This window comes from Platalea leucorodia (assembly GCF_965183815.1).
Source record: "Platalea leucorodia genome assembly, chromosome: 4".
NCBI lineage: Eukaryota > Metazoa > Chordata > Aves > Pelecaniformes > Threskiornithidae > Platalea > Platalea leucorodia.
Window position 1 is genome coordinate 28,037,149 of NC_138826.1, and position 27,908 is coordinate 28,065,056.

Below are 27,908 nucleotides of genomic sequence, written 5' to 3' on the forward strand. Positions count from 1 at the left end.
ACCTCTGCTGGACTGGTAAATCATTGGGGATATTTCTAATTCCTGTTCATGTGCTTGAAATTGTTCTAGGGTATTTCAAACATAAAAGAAGTGCACAGAGTGCATGCAGTACATCACCAGAAAGTAGTTTTTCCAGTAAAACATCCTCTTGTGGAGATGACAGGTAAACATTTAGAGATTCCTCTGCTGGTATTTTCACAATATTATGTTAACTGTTGCTGTACAGGAGATGTAAATGCTTTTTCTTGTCTACTACTTTTCCTTGGAAAAAGACTTTCATAAGGATGGAAAGAAAATAAAAATTTGCCACCATTTTTTTAATACTCCAGAAATAAGAGACACTTGGATTCTTGCCATATGATCCAAGCTTTCTTGAATCCTTTCCCAAGTGAGTGAAATCTTAACTAGTTGTGTGGCTATTTTTCCTATTTGTTTAAGTGAGTAGCTCAGTCTAGCTGGAGCTGGAAGTGCCTGAATTTTTAAGCTCTTGTGTAAAGTGGAGAGACGAGGCCAAGCAGAAGGGAATGCCATTAGCACGCAGCAACACCAACAGCGGAGCTATTTGGACAGCTGCACGTGTCATACCGTGTACTTGGGTCTCGGTCATGCTGCTATTTCTGTCTCATTAGCACAAATCATAGCCTCTACTTTTTGCGAGTGGGTGTGTGCTCTTCTGCTTATCTAGGGGTGCTTCCTTATTTGAGTGAGAGTTTGAAAAAGGATGCTAAAAATTCAAAGTTCAGTAATGAGCTGTTTGTTTTACTGTGGAGCTCAAGGCAGCGTCACCAAGCCCACGGCCGGCCAGGAATCGGACACCTTGCCCCTCTGTAGGTGTTTTGAAATGGTACTGTAGTGCTTGTCTAGACTCAGAGAGGCAGCATTGCTCACCAAACAGTATTACCAATGTGAGATGTTTGTATATAGCAAGTCAAGCTATTGAATTTTTTCAAGAAAGATGTCTAGAGGAAAATCCTCTGTCTACTGGCTGTTCTGGCTTCAGTGGCATGTATTCTAGATGCTGTCTGCAAATAGAAAGGCTAAAAATGTGCCTTAAAACTGAAAAAGAGTGAAAGGAGTAGTTTTCAGATAACCACCAAACTCCAGGAGATATAAACATTGTTTACAATGAAACTCATCGTGAAATTATACGTTTGTCATGATAATTCAAAGCAACTATAACGGGTATTATGCTGAATTAAGGAACTTCAAGGAGGATAAAAACAGGATAGTGCTGGGTTTTTTGGGTTGTGGGTGGTTTTTTGTTTGTTTGTTTTGTTTTTTAAATATTTGCCTATGCTAAGCCATCTTGTTTCTTGTACTTTGGCTATATTCACCGACACTGACCTGCATTTTCATTATTTTCCAAACAGTTCATGTTTTCAGTACAGGAGGCATATGCTTTATTTCGTAAAACAGTAATGTGAAAGTATAAATACAATTTAGCTGTTGTTATCTTGCATTTTAATAAGGCTTATTACCTGCTCAGCTGTCAACACTCTGTTCTTTGTATGGCATATTCGTTTGAAGACTTCCTAAATTCTGCCCGTTGCTGCTAATGCTGTCCTGCGTGCTGGACACAGCTCTAACTATACCTGCGATCACGTGCACGTATGGAGAAATGAGTCTTTCTGAAGTGAGACTTCATGTTGGATGCCCAGAAGTATGTCCCCGGGAATTTTTTGTGCTAGTTGCAAATATAATATATTTCTTGGTTTATGAATTTGCTACATGTTTACTGTTTGAAGAATAATGCATATATTTACTTATTTCAAAAGTAACCCTGTTAATAACAGCTTACAACTTTAACAAAGTATGAGGCTCATAAAAGGACATAAGCCAAACATACTCAGTGTATTGATTTAATATTTCTCCTCATATGGATTTTCTGAAAATCTTTCACTTGGTTCAAAATAAAGGAAATTAGAGTTAAGTTTGTCTGTCTCTCTGACAGACCATCTGTCTTGTGTTCTGCAGGAACGTATGTCCTGCTTTATTTATGTCCCAGCTTTTAGCATCGGTATAACTTCGTGGTTTAATTATTTTTTCCAATAAAGACAAGAAATAGAGGAAGACTTTTTTTGGATGAGATGAGGTGAAGCATGCCAGTGAGTTCTAGGAGAAGCCTTACCAGGAGAGCAGTTGATGTGGTCATCACAAAGGCAACTGCCGCGGCCGGTCTCTGAGCTTCAGCTGTCTGTAGCACCATGCGTGAATGGCTGACACAGTAGTGGCTCCTACATCTGTTGTCACACTGCCTTCAGGTTTCCTAGTTAATTGATGCTAAAGGTGTCTATTTTGCTGTCCAGAAATATTTGATCATGATTTAATCTAGGAAATAAATATTCACTAATGATATTTCTTGATGACATAGTCAACTGATAGTAGGTGCTTTGAACAGTGACTTCCTTAATTCAGTATTTGTAATTTTTCACACAGTAGCAGTGGTGGTGGACTGAACCAAAGCAGCGTGTAGCACGTTGTATTCGCGAAGACAGCTACAGGAGAAAGATTGTTTTGAAGGAATTTAAAATTTGTGAAATGAGCTAGGCTGATGTCTTTTGCTTTGCCGCCTTTACTTCTGAAACAGCGATGGCAGCAGCAGGCTATAAATGCAAACTTCCCTTGTATGGTCTCGTGCTGGTCAGAGATGGGTGAGAGGGGATGGAGACAGAAGCATGGGAAGACATCTCTGAAAAGGAGACAGGAAAGTCTGCTTTTAGTGCGTCTGTTGCAGGTGTATGTGTGTGCATGTGTCTGGGCTGGTGAGTCACCGGCAGCCTCAGTGGAAAGGGTCAGTAGCCAGAGTCCTTGCGCTCTGCTTGTACCATTGCATGTTTGATGGGACTAAACAGGAATCCAGTTGCTGTCCTCCTCCTCCTTCATCTGCACACAAGCAGCAGGGCAGCCGTGCCTCACTTACAGGAAGGGTAAGTGGAAACCTCCACAGTCGCTCTGTGTAAGGGAAGGAATGGACTAAAACCACTTTGTTTAAGCAATTTGTGGAAAAGCCCTTTCTATGGAAATGGTTGTTTTCACATTTTTGCCTTGGAAACCCCTGAAGCTTCCCGCAGGGTTTGGGTTTCTGTCTTGCTACTTGCTGTGCACGCAGGCAATAAGAGCTAGTCTGAGCGCTAATCAGCTGTGATTCATTGTGCATTTACACCACAATGTCTAATATTGAATAGATTTGAAACCTTTGATATGTCTTCCTTTGTCGGTTTGTTTCCACAACTCACTTCCTCCCATTAATTTCCAGGGCTGTAGGGATCTTTGTTTTTACGCTGCTGATGCCAGCCCCAAACGCACACGCAAACACGCAGCCGATTACGTCTCTGCCTGCCAGGCTTCAGGAGCAGATTCTTTCTGCACAAGCGCACAGCTCGCTCAGTCTTCTCCCCGCTCCCGTCCGGATTACGGTTTCATGAAGGTCTTACACATATGTGATATTTTAACTCAAATGGGCTATAATAAATTTAATCTGAATAAGCAGTGCCTTTTATGTGTCATAAATTTTGCCTTTTCCTGTCCCCACTAATACGCTTCCCCCCTTAACATTTCAGTTATATACTGATAAACTCCTCGACATTTAAATACTACCGCAGCAGGCTCGAGGTGGAGAAGTGGGTCACGCAGAGCTATCAAGAGAACCGTGACTTTTATAACTGGCTGAATAGGAAGTTCCCGGCTACTCAGATTTCTGTGAGGATGACTGCCATCACTGAAAGGAGAGAAATAACGTGTGCTTTCATTTTAAAAGCACTTTGCGCACAGGAGTTAACCTTTTCAGTGCTCTGGCGTGAGGTGGGTAAATGTTGTTGCTTCAGGTGGGGAAACTGAGGCAGGAGGGTTGTGTGTCCCGTTCTGCATGGCTGTGGCTGGGTGCCGACCCGCGGGCTTTGCTCTGCCTTGCTGCCCTGCTTGGGCTCACAGTGCCTCTGGCTTTACCTGATGCAATAGGACAAGTCTGGCCCTTTCATTCCTGTACTGCTGGGTCTGAGATACTGTTGGCATAAAACTTCTCGTGTTGTGACGTTGCAGCTGGAGCTGGAAAACGTTAGGTTGCGTATCGGCCGTCTCAAGTTACCCAAGTGGGTTTGAGTTGTTTTTTTTACTTCTTTTTTTTTTTTTTTTTCTTTCCCAGTTTTTGGCCCAAAATAGTTCTGCTTGCTGGGGGGGTGGGGGTGGGGGGTGGGGGTGGGGAACCGACAAAAAACCTGGTGAATTTGGTTTATAGTCCTCCAATGAGAAATCAGAATTTTTTCACTAAAAAAAGCAAATACTTTCATGTTGTAAAAGAGAACAAAAATACTGTATTTTTTATTTTTCTTACTTCATCTTAGTAGACTTCTAATTACCTAGTATCAAATCTGTTATGTGCTACACAATCCAAGAGTGACCCCACTGCACTATGGCTCAGAGATCCCTGCAGTACTGAATGATTGTTAGTGGCAGTGGAGAGGTCAGCTTAGAGGACTGCTGTTGTAATCCTTTGGGGCCTTAAAATGTGTTGAAGTATTTTATGTTTATGTGGTTTGATACTAGACTGTTTGGAGATTGTCCTCTTATTTGTCTGTCGAGTGTCTTTGTGGTTTGTGCAAATTCGGCTTTATTTCTTTAAAAAGAAAATTTTCATAGGTCATTCTTCCTTTTTGAAATAATGTTACTTAAAAAGCACATATCATCATTACAAGACTTTCTTGCTTAATTTTGCATGCTAAAGGAAAGCTATAAAGGTCAGTTGGTGAGCAATTTTATCTGGGATTTTCTCCTACTAGTTGAAACCACATGACGTTAATAACTATTTACATAATCCCTAAAAACTGGTAGGCAAATTGTGCACATGGAAACATGAAAGACAGTGTAAACAGGCGAGTTGATTTATCCCAGGATGTGTGTTTTGACTATAAAGCTGTGTAACAGAAGGTTGGAAAAAGGCAGAATTCCTCTGTGTTTCTTTTGACTCAAGGAGTTGGTGAATTGTGAGCCCTCTTCTAGAAAATGGATTCTTGTTTTTCTGAGTGAATCTATAAAACTCCTTGAAATTGCTGTCTTTTGGCTGTTAGCCAGGTAGTTTAGTAAATAAGCTGGATTGATTATCTAAACCAGTTATTTTTTATGTTAATGTTGGATTTGGGATATATAGCGTCACATAATTCACCTTCATGTCTTCTAAGTTCAGTTGTGTAAGGTATATTTAATGCTGTATCCACTTCCAAAGCTGAAGAAAACCATATTTTCTTGACATATAGATTGAGCAAACTTAGTTAAGAGTAATGAATCCTGCTGGCATCTTCAAGCAGAAAATAAACCAAAGTGTGGTGCCTTCCATGAAACCTTAGTATGTCCTTCAGCAGAGTTCCTAAAAATAAGCAACCAACAAGCAAGCATCATGGTTGGTGGTGGGTTTTTTTTGTTGTTGTTGGTGTGGTTTGTTGTTGTTTTGGTGGTTTTGGTGTTTTTTAGGGTTTTTTTGGGTTTTTTTTGTTGTTGTTGTTTTGTTTTTTGTTTTTTGTTTTTTTTTTTGGTACAGACGCATGAGATGAGCAGGTATTGAACAGTGTGTTCATCACTGAGAAGGGAGGTGTGCTGCTCCTAGCCAGTGCCTGACCAGAGGAAGGCCTGGCTGGAACAGCTGGCTACTCAGATTGACAGCAAATAGCTTAGTTTTTGCGGTAAAACCTCTCCTCCTTTCACTTCCCACCCAAGTCTAAAATGGTTAGAGAGGATTCCTTTTAGGATGATGAAAAATAACATTGCTGCCTCTTGTTAAAGCAGAGAGTTAAAAAGGTGAACCATTACCAAAGGATGGGAAAGTTCACAGCAGCAGAAAGATGGTGTGGGGGGAAAAGTTTATCTAGTTAGGCACTGTATTGATGTTTCTGTCTGTGGACCTGGCTAAAATATCAATCTGTGATTTAAAATGGCTTTGTGAATATTTCCTGCTAATGAGATGCAACTTCAGTGCAGGGTTGTAAGCTACGTAACTCCTGTTTTGGTGGGCAATGTACATTGAAAAGGGACTGAGCAATAGCAATGGATCTGAAAATAACAGTGGGGTCAGTTCCCCAATCTGGCTCTTAGCCTTGTGATGATAATTTTATTTAAAACCTTGCCTTCTGGAGTCAGATGATTGTTTAAACCAAACCGATAGATTGTTTGCCATTCCTAAAGTTCCTAGCAATGCTAAATCCATAAGAAAGATAGAAAATATAATTTAAGTCTGTCAGAAGAGTTTAAAGAACAAATAATATCATTTCATTATTGTCTTGGAAGTTTGGATGGTTGATGGATTATTATTGATCATTTGTGGTTGTAAACACAGAAATAGCTAGTTACATTTGCTTGATTTTAACTTTCAGACCTTAAAAATAATAGAAAATGACTATTGAAACTCTTTTCCCACCTACCATGGTATTTGAGAACAACATATGTAGCCTAGTAACAAAAGACAGAAAAATATATCGTGCTGCCTCCTGGCTGTGTTATTTACTGTATATACATCATGTCATTTGTACATTGCCATCCTCTGCTTTTCACGTATTATGCATTTCATCTGTAAGTAACTGTCTCTCTTCTGGCAGCAGCTACCATGGTATTTTCTGGATGCTGCAGAAAACAAATAATATTTGTAATTATTTTCAGAATTAATCAAATTGTGGGGAGTTTCTTCCCTTCCACTTGGGGAACTGTAGCAAAAGTTTTAGTTCTGTTTGGGCTTCTTTTTAATTAGAATCCCTTATGGGTTGATTTAAAAACAAACAAACGAACCCCCAAAACAACAACAAAAAAACTCGACCCACACCGACCCCTCCAAAAAACCCCAAACCAACCCACTACAGTATTTACTGGGTATGGGTTGTACGGCGACCGGAGAACAAAGCTGGCTTCAGTGCCGTGAGACTTTTCATCCTGTATCTCACAGTAACACCCTATGGCTTTTGACAAATGACTTGACCTCGCTTGGCCAAGTGGGCCGCCGGCACGCATGAGGCTGAATCCTCCCAGGCCTGCAGAAGTGCATCAGGTTATTCCAGTCATTAACTGACTCCTGTAGGTAATATATATTTCTCTCCATCTGTAAAATGGGGATGGTGATACTTTTCTGCCTGCCTCTCAGTGGGATCTGTGAGGATTAGTTATGTCTCTACAGCAGCGTATAAGCAGTAAGCATGATTACAAAGAACAAGATGTGCAGTTACACTGGAGGGGCAGCAAGCTGCGGGTGTCTCGTTACACTTACATAGCAGAGCAGCTGGCTGATGAGCTGTCCTGACCTCTGCAGTCAAACCAGATTTCAGCACAGTTGGCTCATTTGTGGGCTACTCTGATTTCTCATGTCAGGACCTCTGTTTTCTAAAGGTGGCATCAGGTAGGGAAATACAGATGACAGCTATGCACCGGCGCTGCACACTTCTCTTTCGCTTGCCAGAGCAATCTTGGGCACGGTAGATGTGAGCACCTGTAGGTGACCGTCCTTGCCAGAAGGCTGCTCTTTCAGCAGTGTGAGGCTTGATGCTGTGGCCACCTGCTTCTCCCATGACAGTCTTCACGCCTTTGCTGACGCCACCTTCTGCGCATGGGGGACACTTCCTTCTAAGATGTCCCTTTCCCTGCTTGCTCTGCTCAAATCCCGCCTAACGACTCAATACTTCCGCAGGGTCAGCAAGAAGTAAGTCAATAACAACAGTCATATTTATTTTCTTTTATGGGCTTCCAGGTACATGCTGTCTATTCGATTTTGCTTAGACTGTGAGCTCTTGGGTGGACAGCTTCCTGGGTCTTGTCTCCCGTGGGCTGCTGCTGTGTTGTCAGCCTTGTAGCAGTGTTAACCCCTGCTGGCACTGCGACAACTCTGTCTTGGGACTCCGTTTTTAGAGTTACCCTAAATTCGTTCAGTGAACAAGATTAAAGGCATAAGTGAAAGGCAGTGCAAGTTCTCTTTCATTTGTACTTGGTGTGTGCTTTAAAGCTCTTTGAGTGGTTAAGTTATAGTGACTGCTGAAATTAATGAGTGATAAGAAAGAGGATTTACTTGTGTTTCCATTAGGATCTATTAAGACTAATGTAATCAAATGGGATCAAAATGTTATCACCTTCTGAGGGTCACTGTCAGTAAATGTAACAATAAAGTGATTATTCTAGTGTCTTGCCTTAGGGAAAATTAGAATGACTGAAAAAAAAGTGGTGTGATGCAACGCGTTAAGGTGTGTAACACCCATTTATTTGACATGGATGTTAAACAGATTTAGTTTGTGTCAAGCTACTATGTCTGGTTTTCACTTTGAAGCATTAACGAGGAACTATGGTGCAAATAAAGGGCTAATATTTTAAATAGAAATTCATAGAGCAATGGAAACTAGTAAAGTGAAACTTTTCTATTAAAAGTACAGGAAATAAGAACTCCAGATTTAGATTTGGGTGCTGATTTTTCTACTTTGCATCTCTTAAAGCTTGATTTTTCAAAACCAAGATGCTGCAGCCTTTCTGAAAGACAGACATTAATGGCACTTGAAATCTGTAATCAGTACAGCAAATGTACTCTTTGGTGTAAATGGTCCTGCAGGATGTTTATAGAATCAACACTGCGCGTGTAAGCAGAGTGAAATGGGTGGGAGTCTAAACAGTTTAATATTGTGGCATGGTTTCAGACAAAAGCAGTAGAGATGAAGTGTTCATTAAAATTACCCGCTTCAATAAAGGATTTGTGATACATTTTTGTCCTTATTGCTCTGTTCTGCTGGTATCTCTCATAAGCAATGCTGTCAGTTAGTGCTGGCAGGATAAAGCCCTAAGGATATTAGAACAGTATGATTTTTATCTTGAGTATGTCCTGTTTGATGGGAGCTACTGCTTGTGGCTAAAATGTTCTGCGACACTTCGACTTGATTCATGTTCCTTAAGTTTTGCACTAGGATTAACATCGTCTACCTAAATCTTCCACAGATTGACCTGGGAATATACTCCATAGTTACAGAAGAATAGCATATTGGAGATTAAGGTGACAAACCTTTATCTCCACTAATAAAGAACAGACTTGTATTTCATCCATTTCAAAGCTGTGAATTACGGTGTTTATCTGTTGAGCAAGGATTAAACTATTTGTCCTACCATTTGTTTGGTGTACTTTAATTTGTGTTTGTCTTATGCATATTGAGCCTTCTCCTACATTTTAAGGAATATTTTTAGAGTACAGGTGAGGGGAAAGTTTTCCTAAATCTTACGTAAACTAGTGCTTTAAAGGAAGAAACAAAGCAAACATCTCATTTCCCCTCCATGATAACAGAGTAAGTTTTGGGATGCTCATTCCTACAGAACTTAAGCACCCAAGTCTTTCAAATGTGTAAATGACCCAACAAAATCAATGCAAGTTCTTAAATTAATGAGCTATTTGGGAATACGTGATAAAAGCATGTGGATCTCTATGACTTTCTTCCTTTTGACGTGCAATTATGAAAAAGGACATGAGCATGATGGGCAGGGAAGGAAGAAACCAGTCTGTAAAACTTTGAAAGTAAGGTAAGATAAACGGCCCCTGATCACAGCGCTTCCCTGGAGGCGGCAAAGGTTGAGTGGGACTGTACAGGTTATGGCACAATTGACTCCTAGTTTGCAAAGTCCTTTTTGAGTCATTAGGAGTGTTAAGTTGTTGTCCATAAAGAATATCCAGGCAGATGGAAGCTCATGTCTTGCTATTTTAGGAACGGCTAGCTGTGTAGCTCTCATACAAATAAGCTGCAAGGTGCGGGAAACTTGTGTAGTAGTGTGACTAGAGTATGACCCAACATTGTCTAAAGCCAGTGGGAATCTTTTTTGCAACCTTAATGGGTGTTAAATCAGACCCTGTTTTAATTCAGACCTTTTTATTTCTTGATCTACAGTCATTTGAGAATGTGCTGTTAGATATGTAACAAATCTTTAAATAACACTTCAGTCTGAAGACGCTTGCTTGCCTGAGAGTAATTTTTGAAGCTCTGTGCTGCCGCGTCATTTTTCTGCTTTAATTTTCCTGATGTTACTTGTGTAAGTTACACATACTTAGTAACTTGGATACATACATTAGGTATATGTATTGTAATGAAAAATCATATTTGGGCTCTGAAGGCCCCAAATCAAGATCAGGCTAAGGTCTGTAGGATTTCTTAGCTGCATCTGTGAAATAAATAACAACTGTAGCATAACACTTTGCCCCACATAGTTTTCTGGGAACATTCAGTGGTTGTGCTCCTGACTTACTGGGTTTGTCAAGGAAGTTTCTCCATACATAAAATGGAAACTATTTTTCATGTTTTCCTAAAAATGTTATGGTATGGTTAAAACAAGGGCTACTGAGGAGAGGAGTAGTCTTTACTCTGTTTCTGTAGAGAATAATGCTGGACATGTTTGGTGTATCAGGAGGGGAGTGAGTAGTAGCCGCAGCTGTTGTCATTAGGGTCCTTCCTTGTGCGGTGTGTTTGCTCCTGCCAGCCAACGACATGAGTCCTGGGCGGGTAGATGTGCAAGATCTTTCAGGGTGGTCAGGAGGCTAATTTAAAACACACGAGTGAGTGTCTGATCCCTCTTATTTGCAAGGGTGATTTCCGACTACTTCCCCCCGCCAAGGCCTATGTTTTTCTGTTTCATGAGAGCGAATCAGGGTAGTTCCCAGTCTGGTTTTGAGGCACGGGAAGGAGCTGTTGTAACATTGATCTTGATTGTGAGAAGCATCTCATGCGAGGTGTGCCAAGGATACTGGGACCTTCGGGAAAATGGCCCGATTATAGAAAAGTCCTTGGTTTTGCTCCTGATTTCACTTGGTCCTTGCTGTTCTGCTGCTGATAGCTCAGGATGCTCCTGTCTCGGCCTCGCTAGAGGGAGTCTTCTAGAGGTGTCATGGAAACTGGTTAGTTATTGTAAAATACTTTGTAAATAATAAGCAGTAGTAGAAAAATAATTATAATATTGTTGAAGTATAATTAATTCTTCCAATAAAACTATGAAGAATTAATTCGCAAATTGAGAACTCAAATCTGGGGTTTTCTGTCTGTAAGAATCAAAAGACATTTTTGTGGTCATATTTCATTTGCTGTTTATGAAATAACTTATTTTCATGATGTAAAATTACCTAGTATGCAAACTCTCTTGATTGAGTACTTGAAAACAAACATGGCTTTGTAGTAACTTGTTATTTTCCCTGAAGAATACGTATGCCCTTTCTTGCACTCGGCATTGTACTGCTTCATGTGGTTTTGTCTTTGGTATACAACCCACTGTGCTTCAGCTCCACACTTGATTAAATGGCATTATGAACTCTCTAATTATAATACCTTCACTTTATTACACTCGAAAGGATTGGCTCTGGTGGATGGTAGTACGAACAATGTGCAATGTGAATGCACTATTTTAGTCCCCTTATTTGTGTTATTAATATATGCATTGTGATCTTGCCTTCTGGTCACCATCGTGGAGTTAAATATGATTGCGGCACTATACCTACTGAAGAGATGGTGCCTTTCACAACTGCTTTACTATCCAACTAACAGTTTATAGTTTTATTACAGTGGCAAAGTCTATGTTAAAATAGGTGTCTCTCACACGAATGCGGTATCCAAAATACAAAGTCAAGAGCTGGTTTTCTTTTTTGAGTGGATATGAAGCAAGTGTTAAGACACAGCTTTTCAAGCAAGATTTTGCTAGGGAAGAAAAATAGATAATAAGGTGTTGTGTATGGTTTTTGTAGCTAATCTGGAGTCTGGAACCATAATGACAAGGAAGTTTGGTGTGTTGCTGGAAGCCTGTCTTTGGTTTTCTTTCCCTTTAACTTAATTAACCTCTTGAACAGTAGCAAAGTTTCTGCATGGTCATTTGTATGTGTGGATTTGTCACTTATGTACAATTTCTTCAACAAGAAATTGTGGACGTCCTCAATGGGGTCTCACTTCATTGGTGGTAATTAATGTTAAAGTCTATAAAGCTGTTCACATGGCGCTATCTTCAGACCAGGATCATGTCATTTTAATAGTAGATTAGCAATAAGGAGAGTTAATGTCCCTGTTGACTAAAACTCTCTTAGTACAGGAAGTCCAGGGAATTTGATCGAAGAAGGGACAGAACAGGAATCTGCAGAGACTGGTCTGGGATGAAGGGTGTAGTTTAGATCTTACCAGAGACAGGAAAAATAAGCAAGTCAAAGTCATGTGAGGACCTTGCTCAGAAGGAAATAATGTATTGGAACGTAGATCCAATAGGATGTAGGGAAAAGAAGAAAAAAGCATAAGAAATGGAAATACAGGAGTATGCTCAGTGGAGGAGTGGGATAAAAGTGGCTGAAGTGCTGAAGAAAATACATACTAGAGTCATTGCACCAAAAAGCAAGTAATAATTGCTCCGGGCACAGGGGGAGCATGGCCTCCTACTTCTTGAGGGCGAGGGACTCTTCCCCTTTACTCCAGGCAGATGCTCTCGCCTCCCTTTGAACACACTCCTTAGGTAATCCAATGCCAGGTTATGTGATTGCTCCTCCCGGCACTGCTTTTAGCTAGTGTCCGTGCAGCCAAGCTCTGGAAGACCCAGTCCCCTTCCCTCCTTCCCGGAGGCGGCAGTCAGGTGAAATGGGATGTGCATCCCGGGTGTGCTGATGCTGAGCCAGCATTTTGGAACAGCCAGCGTGGGGTCGCTACCCGCATCCATCCGCCGTGGCGTGAGTGAAATGATTTTGATTATCTTAAAATTGAAACAATGTCACTGAGGCACTGTAAAAGAAGCATCAGTAATTATTTCTGAGTGCTGCAATTCTTTATTTTTTTACGAATATGTGGGTGTTTTGCAACCAAAACCATAGTAAGCTTATTAAAACAAAGCCAAAAAACAAAGGACAAAAACCAAGCCATTGAGTTTATTTAGCATCTTGTTTAGCTTGATCACGGGGGCATCTTCTCTAAGGATATTTTGTGTTCTGCGAATCAGAATTGTGGGTTGCTGTTTTTTGTGTTTGCGCCAATGATTTTGCGGTAGGCTGGCAGAGTCTCTGGGTTGAAACCAAGTGTTGGTGGCTGGCAGGCGTGGCGGCCAGCATGTCTAAGCGCGGTTGGGTATAAAGAGCCCTTGTGCATGCTGAAAAGAGGTGAGATTATAAACGTGAAACTGTTGAAACCATCCTTCGCCTTTGAGTTTAAAGAAATTAAATTTGTTTTAAAAATAGATTCAATACCTAGTTTTCCTGCTTTAACACAGCTTGATGTATATAGGATCTTGTAGAAGGCGCAGGGGGGTTAGTTTTGGAGCAAAGCAGATCATTGGCAGATTTAGCATCGTGTACGTGCACGCCAAGTTATTCTTAGCACGAGAGGAGCCCAGTCAAAAGACTTCTGGTTTGTGTGCTCTTCTGCTGTATTTTAAACTAATGCTGTGCATAACTGGCATTCGTTAAGGGGAAAATGTAGCACTGTTTGCTTACATCATGCAAGGTAAAATTAGTGACCTAATTAATAATAACTCATTTGTCAGGCATGGACTGGAAGCCAGTTGCGTGGCAGTACTGTATGGGGAAGAAGCAGCCAGCTCAGTTGTTATGTTGTGCTCGTTAATATTTTCCTCCTTCTTCTATCCTTTATGTTGACATTAATGTTAATTAGTTACTTGCAGCAACCAAAAGGTATTGATGAAAGCCCGTGAACCCAATGTGCTTTTATAAAATTAGTTTCCTGCTTAAGCAGATATTTCTCTAGTAATTGACACAAACCAGTCTCAGACGGGGAGGCAAAGGCAAGCTGGTTGTATGATTAATTCACCATGTTCTGTGGTTATTTCATGTTTATAGTAAAAAGACGACTGTAAATATAGAGCCAGATGCTCCACCTGTGTCCTCAGCTGAAGATCTGGCCTGAATAATTTATTAAGGTGCTATCCTTTACAATCTCTTCAACTAGAGGTCTTACCATAAAAGCACTAGAATTATAAAACCTTCCTCTTGTTTTCCTTTGCCTTTGTTAAAATAGTGGAACACTACTGGCAATCCTAATACTGTTGCAGAATAACAAACCATATGTGCAAATGCTACAGTGTGTATATTGCAATATGGGAAAAATAACCACCCACTTACAACTGTATTCTCTCAAATGCTTACTAATTGCAGGTGTTAGTGACTCATCTAATGTTCTAAGGACATCTGGGTTTGGGTTTTTTTTTATGGATTAATAAATAGGCTCTTTTGTTACCCCAGATAACCTAGAGATAAGAAAACTGCATCAAATAGGAACTGATCCCCAATAACACTCTCTCTTTGAAGGGGTAAGTAGTTACCTGGTGCCAACCTTGTGGCTTTAGCGTGATCTCCAAAATAGCACAGAAGCTTGCTACTTTAAATACTGACTTTCAAACAGCTAATATTCCCTTCTGTCTTATGGGACAGATAATCCTCCTGATTTTACCTCGTTTTGTTTTCTGATTTTTGTTTTTGTGTAGGAATGTCTAAATATTATAAAAGGTCAGGTGGTTTCTGTCTAAGTAATGGATTGCTCCAGGCTTTAAAAATGATGCCTGTTTATGGTCCTGCCATCTGCAGGAGCAGCAGCCTATCATAAAGTTACTGTATTGATCTGTCACTAGTGCTGTCTTGTCTGCCAAATGAAAAATGGCTTAAACTCATAACCTGGGCCAGCAGTTTTCTTATTGTAAGCCAGACAAAAATGCTATTGATCTTCTTTGCTGAAGTGTTCTTTTCACAGCTTGCCAGCATCAACACACTGTTGTCCTTACTTAGGGCTAATTAGCTAATAATTTAATGCAACCGAGACAGCAGTCTCAGTTCGGTTTAGCAGCAAGGGAATATGCTGTAACTTCAAAAGTATGAGGGACCTCTTTAAAACATGGTCATGACTGGAGTGCTTGTCTCAACTTTTACACTCTCACTTCAAGTTTGATTTCCTCCACACTAAAGAATAACAGACTAGTTAGATTGAGGTGTGCTGTCGCTTTAGGATTTATAGGAAGCAAACCCCAGATGCGGTGTCGGTATGTGTAGTCTTGTATGGTGCTCTTGGTTATGCACTCGCACTTTAGCTTTATGATCGCTTCTTGAGTGAAATCAAATAGTTCATTAAATTAATCATGGGAATCCTGTGGTTTGTGAGTTACAGACCAGACAGATTTAGTCATGTCTGAGAAACATTAGATTATACCTTTTTTGGTTTGTTCATTTTGCTGTGTTGTTTTTTTGGTAAAACACCAACCAAACAAAAAATCCTAAATTGTTTTAAATCAAAGTTTATACAATGGATCCTTCTTCCTAAGAAATACGTTTTCTTAATCCTCCTACTGTTATGAAGGCCAGAAGGTTGCAAGGAAATTCAGGTTGGAAGCATGGGAAAAATGTAGTCTGCTCACGTGTTGAAAACTCATAGGAGGCTTCCACAAGGTTTTTTTATCTTTTTAATTTAAATATTTGGATAATTAGGTGTGTGAATGGAGATTGCTTGTCTCCAGTCCCTAGCTGCACATAAGAAGCAATTGGTACAATTTCAGGTGGGGGGATGGCTTAATGTCATTCAACCCATGTTTCATCTTATGGGTGGTTCTCCTGGCTTGTCTCGTACTCTTGTGGTGGTGAAAGATACAGCCTGTACAGCATTTCTTTTAGAATAAACAGTAAGAAAAGCTTCTGAAATATAATTATAAGCATTTTGCCAAAAAGAGATGGCAGACATCTTCTAGAAGTTTTCAGCTGTTACATATTTTTTAAAAGTTCTTGACTGAAGACAGCTTCTTCTGCCTTTGTTGTCCAGCCAGTGTAGGCCACGTCTTAGTTTATATTTCAGAATTAGGTGTGATTCAAGTTGTGTATTTTTTTTTTCTGTTCTACACTGCTGAGCACACTGTGAGGCAGGGTGTACAGGAGGCAGAAGAAAAGAGATAATCCCTCAAGGAAGTTATTCTTTACATTTCATACATTAATTTCGCTGGAGTGTGGGTGCATATGTTAATTTTTAAAATCTATGAGGACTCTTAAAATTTGCTTGAAATAAAGGAACTTTTAATCTCTGAAAGCATCCCCAAAGTGCAATTAACTGTTCTGATGTCCTGATGACTCAACAGATGCTTCTGTAAACTAGAACACATCTGTGAGATTACAGAACTGATATGCCATTATATGTGATTTAAAATGACTGCCCCTAAGTGGATGTATTGTGATAAATATCATATAGATGGCAAGGACGTCCATCTTTTTGATAGTCCTGTAATAACATTTCACAACGCACTCTTCGTTGTCGCTCTCTGGAGGTTGCTGTAGTCCTGTGAAACATCCAACTCTTCCTTTGTATCTTTGTAAACTTGTTTGGGTTTTTCTGCATCTTCTTGGCTCCTTTTTAATGCATGCAGGCTATTGAGTGGTATTTTTAATAAAACAGTAGAACTAAAGATTTTTCTAAGCCTTTCAGAAGATTCCCAGTAGCCAATTCAACTGATTTTAGACTGCACTCCATCTGTCTAGGAAAGAAAGAAAATACATTAGTAGTCCACACATGAGCAGCTTATTAGTTCATTTGGTGTGTGCGGTACAGTGATTCAAGACTGATCTAAAATATTCATCTACAATTACTGGCGCAGCACAGTTCAAAGTGCTTCAAATCTGTGGGTTTGACTGAGAAATTTAAGGAAAATAGCTGCAAATTGATTCTGTATGTAATTAATGAAACATTTCATTCCTATGTAAATATTAAATGCTTGGGTATTTTTTCCCCTTTATTCCTTTCCTCTTGCTGAGCTCCCCCTCCCTGACCTCCATTATATGTTTGTTTGTTTTATAGGATGGTGGGTGGGCTGGCATGGGGGCATATTCTCCTGGGAGGAAGAATTAATAGCTGAGTCCTGTGACTCATTCACTGAGCAAACAGCTGTTCTCTCTCTAATTCACCCCTCCTCAGATGTCCATCCCACCCCCAGAGAGTTGCTGCCAGAAGGCAATGTTTGCTTCTGCCTCAGTCGTTGAAACTCTCTGTCCACTTTCTTAACGAAAATGCACTTTCCTTGACCAAACTACCCCATGCGCATGTCAAGCGGAGGTGCGGATACGAGCCCCCCGGCCAGCTCCGCTGCGGGGAGCCTCCTCTCCCTCAGAGGGACATGGCAGATGGTCAGTAGCAGCCACATCTCAAAGTGTCTGAGCAAGATTTTCCAGGGCTCACCTCTTAGAGTGGTGGCTTTGCCACAGCAGTGCCTGTTCGGAGCGGGGGCTGGATGCTAGTGGCTTTAATATGGGTTAAAAGCATTTGGTGTGTTGGAGAGAAAGGGCTTTTGAGGACAGGAGAGAAGCAAGTGGATGTTCATGTGGATGTAAGGACTGAAGTCAGTGAGGCAGAGCTGGGGTTTTGTTTAGGGTCTCTCCCCCCCTCTTTCAGTGTCACAGAAAATTAATCCGAGTTTTACAAATGCTATCAGTGGAAGAGTTTAAGAACAGCCTGCAGTAAAACTTAGAAGATCCCGAGGCAAACTTCAGCTTGTTTTGAAATGACTGTGTCTTTCCAGCTCAGATGTCCACACAGAACACAAATTGTGCAACATTGCCTGCCCTTGGCTGCCTCTTGGAGCTGCCGATGGCCTCGAGTTTCAGCGTGGGCAGCCTGGCAGGGCTTGGCATGATGGGAGGCCCTGGACCCTGCCCTGCAGCCCTCCGGGGACCAGAAAACCAGGATCCAGGGCTACCAGTTTGGGAGTGCTTGTGTAACGGCTTGTGTGATAGACAGCAAGGAGTGCTCATCTGCTGTGACCAAATGACTTACAGGGAAGATGGGGGTGGGGGGGGGGGAGATGGAGGAGGAGGAGAAGGGGGGAACTGCTTCTAGCTATTAAATCCCAAGATATGACTCTTCCTCTGAGGCATCTGTGCAATTATTCCTTTTGGTGCTTTTATTTCTGTGACATTAATTTGCATTAAAGGCTTGGATCTGTAGAATTGTTTGCCTGCATCTTACCTGGGTCATGGTGTTGCAGCTTTCCTGCCGCTTGCTTCCCTGGCATGACGGCACCGCTCACACAGGCAAACCAGGCGACAGCCCCCGTGTTACACCATGTGCAGATGTAGGCTTGCATGTATGCACATGTACACGGCTTTTAATCTTACAGAAGAAGGTGGTTAGAGTATGGTAGTATTCAGTGAGCTGATGTGAAGGCGGTCAAGAAAAAGGACTTGGCAGTGGATAGATTTGAACTTGCATGAAATGCCTAGCTTCACATTTAGAGAGATACGTGTTCATCCATAGGTTTTGGCACGCCTGCCAGGGACAGTGGCTAAACCCAATGAAATTAGTGTTTGTAATTTTTAATTAGAGTTGACTGGCAGCAATATAGGATGTTAAAATTACTTTTTTTTTTTTTTTTTCCCCTTCCACACACGTGGGTCTTTAGCACATCACTTGAACTGCTTTCTGTTCAAATACCTCTTTACTGGTGAGTTCCATTCTGATTTAACTAAAAGGGGGAAATACCCTTCTTGTCTCCACTCCCATGAGTGGAAGATAATGGCAGGAATGGAAATTTGTATATTGATCAAATTTAAAAGGTTATTAGGCAGGGATGGTAAAAAATCTGCCCCTGATTTCACATTGCTGACCTTTAAACTTTATTTCAGATGGGAGAATGTGGGAGAAGATGGGTTATATATGTTTTCTTTAGATACTTTAATAAGAGCTCTTGGATACTATTCTTTGGTTTTGAAAATGAATGCACCTAATTTTTAACTTCCTGTGTTTTAAGAAGTTTAACTGGAGGGGTTTTTGCTTTCTGCTGCTAAGGTCAGTGCCCTCTTTTGTTATCGTTATTTGAGGCAAGTGGACAAAGGAGAATTTTTTGGATTTCAGCTAAGTTCTACAAAAGGGTTTTAGTAAATGGGGGATCCAGCTCAAAACTACAGGGCAGAAGTCAGGGGTACTTTCAACATGAAAAAAATGTTTAAAAAGTACTTTTTAGCTAAGAAGAAATGAAGAGGTTTTCCTTATAAAACCTAGGCACAACGCTGTGAAAGTGTTTTAGTCTTTGTGGGTTTGTGTGTGTGTGTGTGTGTTGTTTTGTCTTTGTTTTTTTTTTAAAGTTTTCTTTAAAAAACATCTTTCCTCACTTTTGTGCTCCCTTTCTGCATATGTGTATTGCTGTATATGTAACCCTGTTTCTTTCATACTGTATTAGTGAAGAACCTTTTCTGACCAAGATGAAACAAAACTTCTTGTTTATAAACAAAAGATGTTTAGTGTAATGAAACAAAGTGGAAAAGATACACCACCACCATCACAAATGTAGTCTTTTAAGTTTCTTTCACCCCTATATTTTTCCCTTAATGTAGATTTTGAGGGTCTCCCCCCTGCCAAAAAATGTGCATGCTTTATATGCAGCTCTAAGCCGTTTGCTCTGCTACTGTGCTTAAGTGCTAATGCCATAAAGATTTAAAAAAATATTCTACTGCCAATTATAAGACATTTGTTAGTCTCAGAGATGATGGCTTAATTTTTAGTATTCCTTGGTGTTTTATATCTTGACATTTCTTATGACCTACAATTAAAAAGATTCTAGTGAAGTCTCAACTTATATCCAGATTGCTGAGTGTGGTTGATGTCTCCAGGGAGAGCCTTGAACTGCTCACTGAATCAATTTGTTCTTTTCTCAAAACAGATTAAATATGTTTTACCACTTTAAATTAAAAAATAAATAACCCCGTATGACATAACTGCCACATGTAAAGTTAAAAATGTGCTCTGCACATTTTGAAGGGTAGTAATTTTGATGCCAATGCTGTGCTGATAGTATTCCACCAGAGAGAAATGAATGGTTAAAAACAAGCATGTCTAATCCTGTCTCGCTGTTCTGCTAGTCTCGTTTGAGAATTAAGTTCATGGCACACTACTTGGGTGGGTGCTAACTGCTAGATGTGGCAATAATCTTCTTCAGCAGAGCCTGAGACACTCTGCTTCCACTGCACCGCCTCCCCAGAGTGAGATTTTTTTTTTTTACATTCATCTTGTTCATGCATACTGCTTTCTTTTCAGATCAGCCTTCTCCTACCTTTTCCTTTAGCAAGATTAGCTGCAGAACTTGCTTGCTACTCACCTGCACCGATACTTCAAGTCAGTGCTTCAAGTATAATTTTAGTAGACTCCTCCTGCCTACAGTTTATGTTGTATCCAACACACCGCAGAAGCAGAGGGAAATCAGTAGCTTCTGGTGCTCTGCAAATGTGCGGAGGATATGCAGGCAGCTGTACGTAGGGAGAGTCAGATGCACTGGCTGTGCCAGAAGCAGCCTTTGTTCCTTCACACCACTTCCATGGCTGTGCTTGAGTGGGTTATTGTTTAACGCTCTGTAAGTACAATAGGATATAAGGAAAAGGGAAGGGGAAAATTTTTCTGAAATAGAACAGAACAAACTAAAAAAGTTGCTACGGAAATAGATGGCAAATGGTCTCTAATAATGGGATTTTACAAGAGATGTCCAATTTCCAGAACAATGGCTCAGTTTAAGCCAAGGTTAATAGTGCTCGTTACGCTACGCCTGTGAGCTGGCAACTCAGTCCTCCGCTATAAACAGATGCAGTCTAATATGCTACTGTCTGCTGCGGACTACGTAGGAGCTGTTACTGCGATGGTCGCTTGTGAAACGATAACAAGTTGCAGACTTTAATTGTTTTGGATTCATCTGCCCTGGGCTGATTTTTGCTGTTGCTGGCTGCGGCGCTGTTAGGCCAGAGCGGGCGCTGGAGGGGAAGCAGCCTGGCTGGGGGGGGGCGCAGAGCTCCGCTGGGCTGACTCCCTTGCGCGGAGTAGGTACACCGAATCCTCCTTATTTCAACTCAGGCCGAAGCCACCTGCGTCAGGTTACTCTTTCACAGCAAAGCTGTGGCGTCTGTCTTCACAAAGATGCACTGAAGTGCCTGTCCTCCCAGTCCTATTTCCCTGTTCCTGCTTAGGCCCCTTCCTCCTTCCTGGTGCTGGATCTCCTGAGCCAGCCTACTGACTCGTGTGCAGCCCCTGAAATCTGGGGTGTGAGGCTGGGAGGGAGGTGGGGGGCAGCGCTGCCCCGTGAACTTGAGGGTTTCCAGGGTTGTGGCAGGAGAGCAGAGACATGGACAACAGCAATGTTGGCCTGGTGGCTTTAGGCGCGCTGGGCCCGTCTTAAGTTCGCATGTGGCATGGAAGAGAGACACAGATTGGAAAAGTGGTTCTTCGGGTAGTGGAATTTTTGTGCAACAAGTTGGGAGAATCAAAGGATTTTGTTGTTATAAACTGAAGATCATGCTATCACTTACTGCTGCTCTTAGGTCTTATATATGTAGGGTATGACACCACCCCAGCATTCCTTTCCATCTCAAAGTGAGGCAATTAACAACTTAATGGCTTCCAACATCTGAGAAAAAGTGTTCTCCAAGTTATGTTTTGTTGTTGTTGTTTGTTTTTTTTTAAATAATGTGAAATACAATTTTGAGATGGATTTAATTTCTGTTTATGCAGAGAAAAAAATTGAAGGTAAATTTTTGTTTAAGATTGGGAAAACTAATTGAGGAATTGGTGACTGAAGAAACAAAACTTTTGCTTTTACCCCAGTGAAAAATAGGGGAAAAAAACCCAAGCAAAAACTAAAATACTTATTGCTGCGATTCTTCCTTATTTTGCTCTACCCTGGTAGCATTCTGGCTAACAGGGTGAGCCTGAAAAGTCTCCCAGGAGGACTGGTTGCAGTAACAACGTGATACAGCAACCACAGGTTTGATGGCATGTCTAAGCGGCTGCGGCGTTCAGCACAGCGAGCTTTGCCATCGCAGCCCTCTGTGATCCGCCCTGCGAGAACCTGCTCCTGTTTTGGGAACAAACTGTATTGGGAAGAAATGCTGTAGTGCAGGAATGCTGGCCAGGGGTTTGCCTGGGACTTTGGGGGCACGGGGAGCCCCGGTGGGACGCAGGCAGGGGGCTGACGCCAGGGCTCACCGGGGCAGGCAGGCAGAGCGCCTCTGGGCAGGCAGGAGGATGTGGTCGGTGGTGCCAGGCGAGGGACACGGGGGGTTTCAGTGCAGTGGGGGGGGGGTTCAGTGCAGCGTGGCCACTTTCGTGGCTTTCTGCTGCTTGTGTTTGGAAGCAATGTTCATCCTTTCTGTTCCATCAGATGGATGCTGGTGTTTTACAGCCATGTGGCTGCTGCGTTTTAGCGTGATGTGTTTGTGTGCTTTTTGTTTTTTGTTTTATTAAGGATTATTGACAACCAAGTCTAGGTGTAAGCAAAGTTGAAAGTTGTCAGTTTGAAGCTAGAGTCCCTCTGTCCCTCTTCCTTTTGCTTCTATCCCCCCAGATCTTTTCTTCCGAACTTTACTCTCCTTCCTTACCCTGTCTCTCTCCAGGAAAGGAGCACACCAACCTGCTTTGAGCTTAGTCTCTCTTTCTTTCTCTCTCTCTTCCCCCCCCCCCCCCCCCCAACCCCCTGCCTATTTTGCATTGCTTACTTTAGCAACATTTTATGCTTCTCTCTCATATAAAACTAGCAGACTACCCCTTGTTCGGCAGAGGATGGCATCCCATGCTCATCAGTAATATGCTCAGTGTTGATTTTCAGTTGCTTTAGAATTTCAAAAAAGCCCAAGTTTCTAAAAACTCCGGAGTTGATAGAGGGCTATGATACCTAACAAAGACTGCATATAATATTTAACCACTCTATAGAAATTTGTAAATTCTCCCATATAGCAGAAGTACTTTTGTTGACCAGTAAGCTTATTTAGGAAGTGCAGCGCTTTGTGTTCTTCACTTATGACCCAGTTACAGCCTTGGATAAATCAGAAGTTGGGGTTGCTGACACACTGTGGTTTTACAGGAATTTTGTGTTTGAACATATTCTGCAGTTCAAGGAGAATAATGCTGGAACTTGGAAATAACTTGTGAAAGTAGAAAAACACCCTGAAGTGCACCTGCCTTATGTATTTCCATAAGAAGATTGTGCAATGTGCTTAACTGTCTGTGTCTTTGCAGTATTTCTGTTTTCCAAGAATTTCTGTGTGTTTTGTATCCGTTATCTCTTCATTTTTGTTTGGGTATGTAGAGGCCAAGTGGTATCTTGTGTATGGAAACTGAAGGTTTTGCTCTTGGTTACCCTTAGAATGTTATTTATTTACAGTTATTTAAGTCCAGCACCAGGCTGACTGCTGAGGTGTAGATAGTGAGTTACCCTGGGGTGGTCCCTCTTGCTTTCCTCAGAGGATAAGGCTGAGGAAGAGGCATGGGGCTCTAGGAAGATCTATAATAATTCAGGAAGATCTATAATAGTTCAGTCTCTAAAAGCTGGTGGCCACCAGGTGGGACCAGGGCGTGATGAGAAAGCAGGGAAAGTTGTTTGTGCTTGACCCAAGTCCATTGCAGTGATACAGCTGAGACTTAGGAGGCCTAAAGATGAACTCTGTGCTGCTTCTCTGTTGGATTTCTTCCAGTTCCCCTTCAGTGTTTCTTATAAGCTTTAATTTTAAGACTTGCACAGTTTGCTATGGGTGTTTCCCTTATGTATATTGACCTTTTCCATTGATTTATCTTGGCAAAATCACTAAGAACCAGAGCGCCACGTTAAAAGAAAAATGTTGAAACTGTGTGGTATATTGGGCCTAAATTGCTGGGTTTGGTGGCAGGGGCTGCAGGGGTGGGGGACATCCCCTGAGCTGCCCTCAGGGATGCCCCCGAGGGACCACGGCTGCCCCAGACTGGAGTGAGGGCACCCCTGAGGGACTGCGGCCACCCCAGGCCAGAGCGAGGATGTCCGTGGGGGACTGGGAGCAGTGGAGGAGAAGGCCAGGCTGGGACAGGGGAAATTGAGTGAAGCAGCAAGGAGAAGAGTAAGGACACATGAGAAGCGAGGAGGAGCAGACAGAAACTATTGCGCACACAACTGCTGTGCTGCCTGTTGTCTTGCCAATGGTGTTGGGATGGACGGGTTGTAAGGCATTGTGGAAACAAGGGAAGTTAGACTAGGAAAGCGGGGGGAGAAAAGGTGTTCAACTGAAGTTGAGCCCTGGGAAGGGGGAGGAAAAGAGCTTCTCTCAGTGTCTGCTGAACTGCTTAGTCTCCTTTTTTTTCTTCAACTCCTGAAACAGTAATTTAAAAGTGCATTAATTGTCAATAGGTAAAGTAAAATTAAGTAAAATTCCCTGAGTTGAGATTGTTTTGCCCACGACGTACAGACAACAAATTTGGGGCGTTCTTATACTTCTTTTCCAGTTTTTGAGTCTTTGGGGTTCACCTTAATCACCTTTACAGCTTTGCTTTTGTGGAAGCCTAGAGATACATCCTTTAAAACAAACAAACAAAAATCAGAAAGCTGAAATTTTTCTGTAATGATGAGACTTTGGAGACCTGGCTTTAGGAAAAATTCCTAGTATTGCAGGAGACATGGTAAAATCGCCAGAGTTGGCAGCTCTGCTCTGTTGCCTCTCCTTCCTCCTCTCAACTTCTGCTTTCAACTTTCCTGCTTGTGTTGGTCGTCTCCTTCACTGTATCGATTTTTACGGTGTAATCTAGTCAGAGCAAGGGCGTTTGTCTATTATGGGCTTGTAACACACCACACATGCATTACTATAGAAATAATCTAACACGTCCCTGGGATTTCAAGCATCTAGCAGTTCGTAGCCAAAAAAGCATTTGGCCAAAAAAACCTGCGTTTTTGTGCTCCCTCTGCTGGATCTGGAAGAGCAGGAAATATTTACTGGCCCGAGCGCTGCCGGTTCCCTTCCTCGCTCTTCCCCGATCCACACCCGGCAGCTCCCTTATCGGGCACCCGTGGGGACTCGCGGGAAGGACTCGGTGCTTTCCAGTGTCCGCTCGTGCAGCTGCGTCACGGGACGTGAACCGGGTACGAACGTGAAAAGGGTGGAGGTTGTGCCACAGCGAGGCCATGGTTTCACACTTGGGAAGGGTGGCTGATGCTGGGTTTCAGGTGTTTCCAGTTGTCTCCTCTTCCCCACCCATCTGTTCCCATTTTCAAGTGTAGCCCACTACTCCCAAACTGCCAGTGAGACTGTTTTGGGGAATCTTCCTAGAAACGGGAGGAGAGAATGGATCAGGCTTTAATAAAAAGCTAATTTTATTTTTAGAAACTGATTCCAGTTCCAAGCAAAACCCTGTGAAGTGCACTGGCAGAGCTGGGGCTGGCGTGAGGGCACGGGAACAGGCTGGGGTGGCGGTGGGGGAGATGGTACAGCCCCTGAGCAGGTTGCGTGGTGAAACCAGGGAGCAGATGCTGGTGGGGACAGTGCCAGTACCCTTAGAATAAGCTTGGACCTGATTTGCGAAAGGGGTGGGTGGTCTGTAATGTGAATTCACAGAAATGTTAATGGGATAGCCCTTTTAAGAGCTGCTTTATAAAACAAAGTAGGAACTGTGGTGCGAGTTTTACAGATGGGCAGAACTAAAGCACAGAGGAGAGGAGCGAAGCGTTGGCTTCATGTGTTGCAGCAGTGCAGTTTAAGCTGGTTTAAGCAGCCTCTGTGCTACCCTCTGCCATCACGGCTGATCGCTCCTGCCCTGTGCCTGTTCCCTGTGTTGTGTTGGCACAGCTGTTATGAGACAGCATGCTGAAGGAAATTAGTTCCCCTGATCCAGCTAACCGTGGAGCTGCACAAATGCAGGCTTGGAAGCAAGCGTCCGGGAGAGAGAAGTGAGAGATAAAGTTTAAGCTGCCGAAGAAATGCTACAGCCTGATTTTCAAAATTCCTATCCTGTCGCACCTGGAATGGTACCCAGCTCCTGGAGCAGACAGAACAAAAGTTTATCCTTTGGAGGAATAAACTTAGAAGTTGGATAAATAACTAATTCTGGCTTCATTAAAGACCCAGTCTGCATTAGCTGAGGAAGTCATGTTAACACATACTAAATCTGAATCAATTAACATGTTTTTCCTGGCTTGCATAAGCAGAACAAAAGCACTGGGGAAAACTTCTGGATGAGAATAAATATGTTCTGGAGGAAAACATTCACAGTTCAATGAGGCCTTAAAAGCCAGTCATTCACCCAGGGTGCCTGTCAATATGTAACTCCTCTAAAATTGCCATTTGTTGTGAGACAAGAAAACCAGCAGCTTTCCCACTTGGTGGCACTGTACGTGTCGGGGTGGGATGACTGTTTCTAACATGGTTTTCAGACATGTTTTTATTCTTTGTGAATTATCAGTGAACAGGATAAATACGACGGCAAAACAAATACTGAATGCGACTAATGAGTTATTACAAATAACTTGAGGGTTTTTCTTCTGCAGTTTTTAAGTCACCTGTGACTTTGGTATCATATGAGTTGTTACGGAAGCGTCTGCTCCCATAGCTGGTCCTTGGGGAGGAACGTGGACTGGCCGCAAATTGCGTGCCGTATTTTTTTCTGTAATACTTGCTTTTTCATGTTTGATGGAAGAATCTTTTTCATGAAAGTTATTTGGAAGTTAGTCAAGAGAGAAGCAAAATGTAGTCGTCATGTTCCTTTCTTCAATATTTGCTGAGTTTTGGAGCCTCGTAGTATAAGGCTGTAAGGACACCTTGTCTGCCTGCTGAAACAGCATGTAACAAAATACATTCTGCCCGTAAACATTCCCCTGTCTCCCTTTGCAGTCTTTCTTTATAATTAAAAAGCATTTCCTAGAAGTCACAGTGCTGTGCCAACGTAATCCATAAACTTGCTTTGTTTTGCTACAGGCAGGACAGTGGTTTTGAGGTATTTTGGCATATTTGCTTAAGCAGAGTTTGGGGGTTGGTTTATTTTTTTAATGGCACTTAGCTCACAACAGTCAGCGAGTACCCTTTATAAACAGAATAAAAGAGACTTCAGCATGACCTTTAACTGGAAAAAAAAGTACCATTTGGCTCAGGAAATTGTGATATAAACCTCAACAGGATTCTTATTATCTTTTCCTCATCTCATTGTTACAGGCAAGAAAACCTGTAAGACTTAAACCGCTGCAGTGAGTCTCGAAAGTTTGGGGGTGGCGGAGCTGGGCTGGAACCCCAACCCAGCCTCAGATCTGGTCCTCCAGGCTTGGTCCTGGGACTACTAAATGCTCTTCATTCATTTCAGGTCTGTTCAGTGAGCTGCTTCAAATGCTGCGGTGTTATGCAGGAGAACAGAAGCGTGATGTGTCTGTATTTTTATTGCAGGAAAATGGATCTTGTTATGTGAGGGTGTTGAGGAAACAGTCCCCAGCTACCGAGAGGAAGAAAGGCCAGTGGGAAATACTCAGGTAGGAAAGCTTTATGGACTATCAGATGGTAAAAACACTTGTGGGCCTTCAGTTTTTTTTCCAGATGCTGCATTGTGTTTTATGCTTTAACGGCCGATCTGGTCACTATCAAAGTTTATTTGTTGTTTTAAGAAGCGGTCCTGTTTGGTCAATTGATTGCAACAACAAAACACTGCAAGCAAAGCCCTCAGCATAAACATTCCTCGGGCTATCCCTGGTACACTATTGATCCCGATACAGAATGCAAACAAATTACTCTTTGCATGAGCCATTCGAGCTATAAAACAGAGCAATAATATGTTCTACTTGCTGCCAATAAATGTGCATTTATAATAAACAAAGTAGAAATCCCTGAGTAGAAATGAACAGTAGTTTCAATAATGTGTTCAATAGCTCATGTCCAGCTCTTGTACAGAATTAAAAAAAAAAAAACAAAAAACACAAAACAAAACGCAGAGTGGGCACTCCAGGGTTTCTGTTGCTTCCCCCCCTTAAGAAGAATAATCTTTGCAAACTTGTTCTGTTGTTGCTTTTGCTTTGCTTTGTGTTTTTTATTTTTTATATTTTAAGTATTTTATAAAGCTATAGGTAATCTCATCTTTGCCTCATTTCCAGTGTAGCTCAGAGCTTCTCAAGAATTTGGTCTACATCTTAATTTTCTTGTGGACCAGCTGCCTTTCCTTACACTGTTATGTGGGTCATCT

At 41.9% G+C, this 27,908-nt stretch overlaps 1 protein-coding gene across 3 annotated transcripts in view; it reads left to right on the top strand.

The window, feature by feature from the left end:
• ZMIZ1 (zinc finger MIZ-type containing 1) overlaps positions 1-27,908 on the top strand; it is a 365,555-nt gene that overhangs the window by 101,371 nt on the left and 236,276 nt on the right. For all 3 annotated transcript variants that reach the window (XM_082308314.1, XM_082308317.1, XM_082308316.1), the window contains exon 3: positions 27,122-27,204. The gene's annotated coding sequence lies outside the window, so the exon portion shown is untranslated. The remainder of the gene's footprint in view (positions 1-27,121; positions 27,205-27,908) is intronic.